The sequence below is a fragment of the Carlito syrichta genome, unplaced genomic scaffold, assembly GCF_000164805.1.
Source record: "Carlito syrichta isolate Samal-C Ts95f unplaced genomic scaffold, Tarsius_syrichta-2.0.1 Scaffold96658, whole genome shotgun sequence".
Taxonomy (NCBI): domain Eukaryota; kingdom Metazoa; phylum Chordata; class Mammalia; order Primates; family Tarsiidae; genus Carlito; species Carlito syrichta.
The window spans coordinates 57,787-68,802 of record NW_007040754.1 but is presented as its reverse complement, the minus strand read 5'-3'; the positions used below and the strand labels follow the sequence as shown (position 1 = coordinate 68,802).

The 11,016-nt window shown below is 37.3% G+C and overlaps 1 pseudogene; it reads right to left on the bottom strand.

Annotated features, from left to right (window-relative positions):
• Positions 1-289: 289 nt before the first annotated feature.
• LOC103264893 lies at positions 290-10,501 on the bottom strand (annotated as a pseudogene).
• Positions 10,502-11,016: the final 515 nt, after the last annotated feature.

Genomic DNA, 11,016 nt, shown 5'->3' with positions numbered 1-11,016 from the left:
TCAGACTTCAATATATGCATTTATTTTGAATAATGCCTTCATGAAGCAATGTCCATCAACTCTGCCTTGAGGGGTTCTTCATTGAGCAGCAGCACTCACCTCTTGCCCCACTGAAGATAGAACCACATCAGGACTCCAACCAAGGCTGCTTCTCTCCTGTGTCTGTGAAGGGAAGTAGCAAGTGTGTCACTGATTGTAATGGAGTGGACAATGATGCCTTTTCTCTGACAGGAGAACCACCGGCTTAACTATGCAAGACAAGACTTGGTCCTCAAGTGAGCTTCTTTAGTTAGTTGATTTTGTCCTGGAATACATACAAGTTATTGGTGGCAGCTACAGCCATGATGTTCTCCACAGGATGCCATGCTGTATGAAGGATCTTCTTTTTTTTTTTTGAGTTGGAGTCTCACTCTGTCACCCAGACTGGAGTGCAGTGGAGGCTTCTGGCCACCGCAGTCTCGACCTGCTGGGCTCCAGCGATCCTTCTGCTCAGCCTTCCAAGTAGCTGGAACTACAGGCACGCGCTACCATGCCTGGCTAATTTTTTAATTTATTGTAGAGATAAGGTCTCGCCAATTTGCCCAGGCGGGTCTCGAACCCACGGGCTCCGGCAATCCACTTACCTCAGCCTCCCAAAGCGCGGGATTACAGGCTGAGCCACCGAGCCCGGTGGATCTTCTTGTTGAAGTGCAGACTGTCCACAATGATCTCGTCTTTCTTCCTCTTGTCACCTGTACACACTTTCTGAGGCTTTAGGCTGGCATGGGATTTGCTGTTCGCTCTTGAAGTTTCCATTGTAACATCCCTCCGTGTTTCTGTCAAACATTCTAAAGGAGTTGTAAGACCCAGTCACATTGGCACTAACTGAACCATTCCATCAACCCTCAAACTTGTCAAAAATGCAGTCATTTTCATACAGAGAGCATAGCTACTTCTCAGGTACTCATGAATCTGGTGGGTCTCCACTGGGGCCTGCTCTCCATGCTGAGGTCCCACACCTACACTGACAGGTAGTCTCTGGTCATCATGTACCGACCACTGTGACTACATTTTACATCGGATGTAGATGAAATTATTTCTGAGAAGGATCTACATTACAACTCACCAGTTTTCTATAATAATACCCACTTTTGCCCAGTTTCATAGTAATAAATCACAATATAAAAATACTTCATTTGAGGTTATAAAGTCCAGGGAAAGAAACTAGATCAAGGAGCAGAGGTGGTTCTTCTAATTTGTTTTTCAGTTTAAGATCATGCTTTCAGAAGAGAAAGATGTGTGAAAAGCCAGGAGTTGAGGATCAGCATTTCGTAATTTGTGACTTTGATTTACGATTTTAAGACTCATGGGCAAGGAATACAGTACAACTTGTGAAAACAAGGAGAAATGTTTTGTTCAGGACACTAGAACTAGAAGTGTTTTACTTAAATTTGAGGAGGTGTGATAGGAAAATAACTAAAATGAAGAACCCTAGGTATGATGTAAGGATAATTGCCATGTTTTTGCTATTGTGAATAGAGCTTTGACAAACATGGAACCAATCATGCTGCCCACAGAAGCTGAACTGAATTTAAAAAATGTAGTGCATATACACAACGTAATATTATGCAGCCATAAAGAAGGACAAACATATGGACTTTGAAGCAACTTGGATGAATTCAGAGTCTATCATCCTCAGTGATTTATCACAGAAGAAAAGAACAGAGTACAATTTGTTCTCACTCATAAGCGGACCTTGAACAATTATCATAATACTATAAGGAAGAGATTGGTAGTAGTGGGAAACTGCCAGGAGAAGGAGGGACACATCTCATCAATAAGGGTACCTGCATAATGTACATTTGTATATCTAATCCTTAATTGTACCCCACACCTTTAAAATAAAAAATTTAAAAGTTAAAGAAAGAATAATTGCCATTAGAGGGCTTCATATAACTTTTGGAGAAATTAACAAAGATACGAACAAGAAAGAATAATGTAGTGGTGTCTATATACAGTTGTTAAAATATGAATCATAAGCAAAATATTCTATACATTTTAGCAGTATTAAGAAGTGTCTAAATGTGGTAGATAGGATGTTGCCAGTGCTTAGAATATGGAAATAAAAACAATGAAGTCAAACAATTATATACAGAGGAAAAATTACTGTATATAAAAAGAAGCCAACAGGTAGTACAAGCATAATAGTGAGCTTTAGCTGAAATTAAAAGGAGCAATAAGTGACAATGAATGAAAATGAATATATATTTTCAGACATTTTTGAGAATATGTATAGAGAAAAAAGTCCTTTTAATAAGATTTCACAAAGTTCTGCTAGGAAGGAGCCATTTTTTGCTGATTATAAATTAGCTTATACATTCAGTCACATACGATTGATTGGAGGGTATATCTTCTAACATCAACTTTGCTGCCTAGTCTAGTCAATGCTTTTTAGGTATTAAGGAAAAGAAGCTCACTCAAGCCAGTGCAGTAAAAGTGAGACTTTGTTTTAAGGACACAAAGATTTGAAGAACAGGAACTACAAAACAGCTGGACATCATAAAAACTAGAATACTGGGATACCTGACTTAGACACCCATCTCTATGTGTTAGTTCCATTCTCTTCACTTTGAAAATTGACTTTGTTCTGTTTCCAAATAGTGATTCACCAGCACCAGACAGTCTAAAGAGTGTGCTGAAAAGCCACCCAACTAATTCAATTTCTTATTGACTTGATTTAATAATTCCTAGAACACACTTGAGTGGGCTAGTTCATGTTTTTGCAAATTGTTATTGCTATCTAGAATTGTATTTCTAATTCTTAATAACCAAAATGAATTATTATTTTTATAGCTCACAGTTCTGTACGTTTAGTGATAACGTTCATAAATATATATGGTCATTATGTTTCAGGTATTTCATGACTTCAGATGAGTTCATTTATCCTTCTGATGAATAGTTATTTTTCAGTGAATGCTTTTTGGTAAAGGTCTTATACAAGTTATACATTTGATTTTTTTTTTTTTGAGTTGGAGTCTGACTCCGTCACCCAGGCTAGAGTGCAGCAGCATGCTCACAGTGACCCCAGCGTTAACCCACTGGCCTCAGGCAATCCTTCCCCCTCAGCATTCCAAGTAGCCGGAACTACAGGCGCCTGCTACCATGCCCAGCTAATTTTTTAAAAATATTTCTTGTAGAGATGAGATCTCACCATGTTGCCCAGGTGGGTGTCGAACCCACAGTCTCAGGCAGTCCACTTGTCTTGGCCTCCCAAACTGCTGGGATTACAGGCTTGAGCCACCGTGGCAGAACTTGACATTTTTTAATTGAAGGCATCTTCGTTTTTTCCCCGTTCATTCTTGAATTATAGCTATCTCTGAAATGTGTCAAGAACTTGTGAAGGTTATGAGAATTTACCGACTTTCCCAGCTAACAATTAAGCTTGCTGTAGTTTCATAGATACTGACAGAAGACATGAGATTCCTGGGTAGAGTCAAAGGACTTTATTGCTCATTGCACAACAGGCAACATGAGATTCATATTCATACTGATTCTTCCTGTTCCTCCCCATCCTCAAGTCCTAAGGGAGCATAGTAGAGTGACCAAAGTATTCCTATGCATATCATGGGTTTGTGTCACAACTAGGAACACTGGTCTTAGGAACCCTCAACATTGTAAGAGAGAAACTGGTAAACCTGCCCAATTGCCCTGGAGGTAGACAGCACTTTTATTACCCTGATCAGAAAACAAACCACCCTCTGTTTTGAAGGGTTACACTATCTTTCTCTGTCTTCTAAAGCAAATTGCTATGCAAGTATCCTTGAAAATATAGCTCAGGACAAAATCTACCAGCATCTCTTTATAAGATGTGTGGAAACTAAAGACTCATGGATAATTGTCTCTTAATAAGATTATAAACATTTCTGTGATTTTTAAAATACTGGAGAGGATGTGGAGAAAAAGGAATGCTTCTACACTGCAGGTAAGAATGCAAACTAGAGCAACCTCTTTGAAAGACAGTGTGATGGTTTCTGAAAAAACTGGAAATTGACCTTCCATATGACCCAGCAATTCCTCTATTGGAAATATACCTGGAGGAACTCAAACCATTCTACAAAAAAGATACCTGCACACGTATGTTTGTTGCAGCTCTATTCACAACAGCAAAAACGTGGAACCAACAGTGCAGCCCATCAAAGCTGGACTGGATAAAAAAAAAATGTGGTACGTATGCACAATGGAATATTATGCAGCCATAAAGAAGGACAAACATATGGACTTCGCAGCAACTTGGATGGATTTAGAGTTGATCATACTCAGTGATCTATCACAAAAACAAGAACAGAGTACCATATGATCTCACTCATAAGTGGACCTTGAACAACTATAATACTACAGGAAAGAGATTGACAGTAGTGGGAAACTGTCAGAGGAGGGGGTGTGGGATTGGCAGTCGAGGTAAACCGCTAGGGGAGAGAGGAGCACTCCTTATCAACAAGGGTAACTGCATAATCAACATTTGTATACCTAATCCTGAATTTTACCTCACATCTTTATAATAAAAAAAAATACTGTTAGATAATATTAAAATGACAATGTAATATTTTGTGCCCAGGAAACAATATTTTTTAAAGTGTGCTTTTAAATTTGAAGATGTTGCTGACTAATGATATAGAAGTGATCAACTACAGGAGATATATAAATATACATTTTGACGTTTTAACCTCTAAAATTGGAGAATTTATATGACTGCTGTGACATAGTTATGTGAAAGTGCTTCATTAATATCGTCTAGGAAGATTTAAAAAAATAAGTGTGACCAGGCTCGGTGGCTTAGCCTGTAATCCCAGCAATTTGAGAAGCTGAGGTGAAAGAATTACCTGAGCCTGTGGGTTCAAGACCAGCCTGGGCAACTTGGCGAGACCTCTTCTCTACAACAAATCAAAAAGTAGCCGGGCTTAGTAGTGCATACCTATTGTTCTGGCTACTTGGAATACTGAGGTGAAAAGATCACTGGAGCCCAGCAGGTCGATTCTGGGGTGGCTGTGAGTGTGCCACTGCCCTCTAGCCTGTGTGATAGAGTGAAACTCCAACTCAAAAAAGAAAAAAGTAACTGCATCAAAATATTTTAGATATGTAGGTAATGTAGAGATACATTTAAATATGCTACAAAACTTGTATTTATTTATTTATTTTTGAATTAAGGTCTCATTCTGTCACCCATACTGGAGTGCCGTGTCACTATCATGGCTCACTGAACCCTTGAACCCCTGAGCTCAAGCAATCCTCCCTTCTCAGTCTCCCAAGTGGCTGGGACTATAGGTGCATGTCATTGTGTCCAGCTAATTTTTTAATTTTTAGTAGAGAAAAGGTATCAGCATGTTGCCCAGACTGGTATTGAAATCCTGGGCTCCAGCAGTCCTTCTGGATCAGCCTCCCAAAGTGTTGAGAATACATGCATGAGCCAGCATACCTGGCCAAAGCTTTTAAATACACTATTCCTCCATTGAGGCTCTCTAACCCAAACATCTAGTACTTTATATAAAAAACTAGTGGCAAAACATTGTACATTGGATGTCCTAACCTCCATTTCCAAGCTCAATTATTTTATTGTTTCTAAATCTGAAATATCAGTTTTATTCTCTTTTGAATCTAGGAGTTGCCATGAGGCACAGTAATATTTAAAGCCTGCTCTTCCAGTTTCACCTCCCTACCTCCTTCTTTCTACTTGGAAGGGGCTGTCAATGAACAAAAAGAGCAGCAGCAATTACTAAGCATGGTGAAAAAATTAGAAGGAACTTTGTTCGGATGACATTGCTATGTCCCTGCCCCAGTCATTTCCTTGAGTACCACCTTGGAAAGCCTTGGCACATCAGTTAAGTACAATTTATCTTATTTGGGGCCAAATGTGTTCCTAGATGATACAGGAGGAATGTCGACAGCATCTGCTTTTGCATTAACTTTTAGTATGAATTAGATTTCATAAATGCCTCTACATTTGCTTGAGAATCACAACCATAACTTGACTCTGGCATAGCCTACTATATTGGGCCATGCATGCGCGTTTCACTTTGCCTCTCTTCAGTATCTGGAAAAAGCTATGTGTGTTCCATTCTGCATACCATCCTTTAATGAGGCATACATATGTTGCATAAAGTCACCTTGGTCTTCACTATACACAGAAACTATTCTTCGCTAAACCCTAATATAACTTCACTGTGCATTAAAAAGGCTTAGTGTTTGTTGAAAAAGAATCCAGTTTTTCATATACATTATGTGTACTATACATTTGATAATTAATACATAGGCATGTGTCTGTTTAGAAGATGAAACTGTTGGGATAATTCAAGCGTAAGAGAGTCAGTGTCCCCATAGTACTGTGATCTAAGTTCTTAGATGGCAAGATTTAAGACTTTCTCAGGTTCATAACCCCAGCTTCTTCTAGTATTGTGACTGACATCAAGTGGATAATAAGCCATGTGTGTCATCAGTGTGCTCTGTCACCTAGGTTGGGCTGCTTCATGTTTTATTTTGTGGAGTCCTGTGTTTACTTCATAAAAGGATCTTGGAGGCTGGCCTGGCTTCCCACATCTTTAGGGCTCTTGGTGGGCCGAGGGGGAACCCAAGCTTTATTCAGCATTGCTGTTCTTATTTTAAAATATGATTTTTGTTCTAAGCTTCTTTGTTACATTTTATTAGAACAAAGTATTTTATAACTAAATCTGTTTTTCAAATTGAAAGCATTGAGCAAATAGATTAATATCTCTAGCATGACCTTCAAGAATTCCCATTAATTTAATTTCCTTTCTTTTCATGCTCTAACAACAAATTTGTTGTCATCGTCTAAATGTTATAGCCTGGAGACCTAAAACGTCACAAATTTAAGTTAAGGTAGTCGTTCATTCCTCTGTTTCTCCTTTAGTCAATTCCTTGTAAATCTTGAAGTTATTGTGTGTCAGAGATTCTTCTATTTGCTTGCTTTCTACCCCACATGTTTCACATGTTGTCTTCCCAAAAACTTCAGATTCAGTACTCACTTATTCTGCAAATATTTGCTGGGACTAAATTAAGCTAGGTCTTGGGGATACAAGTGGATGACATGGAGTTCACCATCCAATACGAAAGAAGACTAAAAAATATATTAAATTAGAAATTTTGAATGGTGCAGTTCAATCCAAGGGATGATGATAAGTACAAGGCTTGAAAATATGAGTAGACTACATTCACATTCTCAAAATTTCCAAGTAATTTTACAGAATGATTCTTAGAGACATGTAGAACTCTTGCCGTAGTTTACTGTTTTGTTCCTCAGTCTACCACTACTACCATTTTTTTTTTAAGTGAAGAAGGCTTAGACAGCTTTTCTACTCAAATGTCATGTTTCAGATAAGGGAATTGAACAGCGAGGTATAGTGGCATAGCAAAGACAGTCACTAGCACTACTATATAGTTCTAATTCTTAGTTTAATCCTCTTGTCATTCCATGCTGGACAGACTGTATACTCTGTGTGTAAGAAAAATAACCCCTTTTGTAAAAATGTCTTCCATTACAATTATACACTCTCATGGAAGGCATAAATGCATTTAATCCTACTGTTTATTCACAAACGTTACATGTTCTTTTGTCTTTAGACCCTATTTCTCTCTCTCTCTCTCTCTCTTTTCTTTTTCTCTTTTTGAGTTGGAGTCTCACTCTGTCACCCAGGCTGGAGTGCAGTGACACACTCATGGTCACAGCAGCATCAACCTGCTGGAACTACAGGCACGTGCCACCACACTTGGCTAAGTTTATTAAAAATTTATTGTAGAGACAAGAGCTTGCCAAGTTCCCCGGGCTGTTCTCGACCCACAGGCTCAGATAATCCATTCGCCTTGGCCTCCCAAAGTGCTGGGATTACAGGCTGAGCCACCAAGCCTGGCCTCCATTTACTTTCATGGGCAATGTCTGAGATGCAGTTATCACACTGTTACTGTATTTTATTATCAAAACCACTTTTTAGCATCATTACTTTTCCCTACAATACTAGCTACTCAAAGATATATTTTAAAATATGGTTGTCAGATGAAACTGTTCTCTGAGACGGCTGTTGGAATCATTTTCCAGGTTAGAGGTCAAGAACAAACAATAAGATACCATTAGCAATATTCCTATTTATCTTATTATTGTGCTCAGTGATTGTAACACCACCAACCCAAATCTGTGGAGTGTTTTGTGATTTACACAGTACATTTAGGTAGTTTCTCATTTGATTGTCACAGCTAGTTTCACAGGAGGGCAAATATGCTCAGAGAAAAAGGTGACTTCCCTGCAGGCACATTGCTAGTAAGCTCTCAAACAGGAATTCGATCTCAGATATTCTCTTGGCATTTTTAAGGACAACACTTTATAGTACAAGGCTCCTGAGGAAATCAGAATGTATTTTCGTAATGAATGACTATTGATTGGTGTTCTTTAGAGATAATTGCTGCCTTTTTCCACAGATGAAAATGCAAAGTCGTGAAACTTTGTTTCATAAAAGATGCAATCCATTTTAAACTGCCAAAGTTATATAAAAGTACTCAATAAACAGGCAAACTAATAATTACACATTGATGGATCTGTTATTATTACCTCAGAAGTGGTACTGGCATCAAATTTGTAATAATTTCAACACATTAATTTTGTGGTCATGTAAAATTATTACTAAATATATACAGATATTGGATCATATTTCATTGGTTTTTCCCACATTTCCATACAGATAAGGGTATGATTGCATTAATTCTTTATGGTTTTGTTTTGCAGATGATATACCAATTCACTGAGAAGCATCCAGGCATTTGTAATATCAAGTCTTACCTTAAAAATAATTATTCTATTGAAGCTAAAAATTCATTTGAATTGTGGCTAGGATAATACAGAAATGAAAAGAAAATGATAAGTAAGATATATAAGTGATCAGGTAATTTTGCATTCTTATTGGCATGCAAATGTATTCATAGGTACAATAAGTCGCATGTAAATGTCTATGTTGATCCTAAAGAAAATGGAAAGGACACTGAGAGTCGAGGGTCACTCAAGGTGTTCCTTAGGCTCTGATCATTGTGTGGTATATCAGCAAACATCTTTTCCTAAGGAAAAGAAGTTAGCATTTAAATTCAGTTGCTACTGATTTCTAGCAGAGTGCATATAAGAAATCAATTAAAGCCTTTGGAACTCTGTTTATACAACTGAAAAAAATTAAAAAATGCATATGAGATTAGTAATGTTCATTTTATCTATCTATCTGTCTCGTTGTCTACCTACTGAATACCAACCTGTCAATGTGAAAACTTTTCAAAATAAAATTTTCTATGCAATCTCATATTGTAAGGCAAATGAAAATTAGGTTATTTCTGTTAAAGTTAGGGGTTCACATTGCTTGTCCGTTTTCTTTGCTGCTTTCAAAAATCCATCAATATCCCTTACTCCTTTTTAGGCTCTTTCCTTCCCAAGTCACCTCTTTATGTAATTATTATCTTATGAAACACAATTTGAAAATAATACATACTCAGATGATTTCTCAGTTTCTCTTATACTCTAACAACTGATTTGATAAAAGAGATACTTAAAATAAACATAAATTTAATATCCTTTCCTCCCTCCCCTCCTTCCACTGAAACATTTTCATTATTGTGGATGGTTTGGGGTAAATTCTAACTTTATTTGTTTACAAATGGTAACCACTGCAATTTAAAAAATAAATGTCCATTTCCATATATTTGTGTGTTCTTGTGCTAATACTATCCTGTTACAAAACCTAATTCAAATATCTTTATTAAAATGTTTAATTTTACATTTTTCTTTCTGAAATTTCTTAGCTATTATTTCATATACATAAGCACATATAATATGTAACAAGAAAATATTGAATCAATTTATAATCGTCTATATCTATTAACTTCAGCTTGCAATTTCTATTACATATTTATTACATTTTATTGCAACTTTATTAAATGCATATATTGAATTGGGGAGAGCTGATATTTTTACTAACTAGAGATATAGCACATTTCACCATTAACTATGTATTTTTATGTTCTTCACTAAAGTTTCATGATTTCACTCATATGATACTTACATATTTCATGTTGAATGCTTTCCCAATTACAGCTTAAAATATTTGGTTTCATTATTTTGGAGTGGGATACTTTCATTATACTTAAATAATTAATAAATTGTGGTATATATAAAAGCTGTTTTTTAAGATGTTGAACTTAAAAAAAACTGTGAACTTTTACCGGTTTTAAATACTTTTCTGATTATTTTGTTGATATTCAATTACATCCCTCACTAAAATGCGATGCTTTTATTTCTTCTTCCAAATACTTAGAGCTGCTGGGAATAATAAAATGGTGCTTTTAGCAAAAGGGTTGCTAGTTTTTTTTATAAAGTTTAAACTCCACCTACCAACCTTCTATTGGTGAACTTGGGTTCAGGTGATCCAGGTTGAGGTCCACTGAGTTTGGGTCCACATATCAGGGTGGGTCCAGATATGTCCATGAGTCTCAAACTGCTTACCCAGTGGCTGCCCAAGACATGTTCCTCTCATGGTGAAAGACAGGTGTATAAAAATGTAGCTTAATTGTGCAAGCATATTTTAAGCCTCTGCTCTTGTACTAGCATCCTATAGGCCAAAGCAAGTACATGGCTAAATTCTTAATTCATGTGATGGAAAGTGTGGTATCCCATGTAGATGGTAGCTATGGGGAGTGAATGTTTTCTGAACATTAATCCTTATCTACTACATTACATAGCTAGCCTTATGTTTTTAAAGTAGTCTGTTGGACAGGCTCAATGGTTCAGGCTGTATTCCCAGCACTTTGAGAGACCAAGGCGAGTGAATTGCCTGAGCCTGTGGGTTTGAGACCAGCCCGGGCAACTTGGTGAGACCTCATGTCTACAATAAATCAAAAATTAGCTGGCGTGGTAGCTCGGGCCTGTAGTTCTGGCTAATTGGAAAGCGGCTACTTGGAAGGCTGAGGCAGAAGGATTGCAGAGCCCAGCAGGTAGATGCT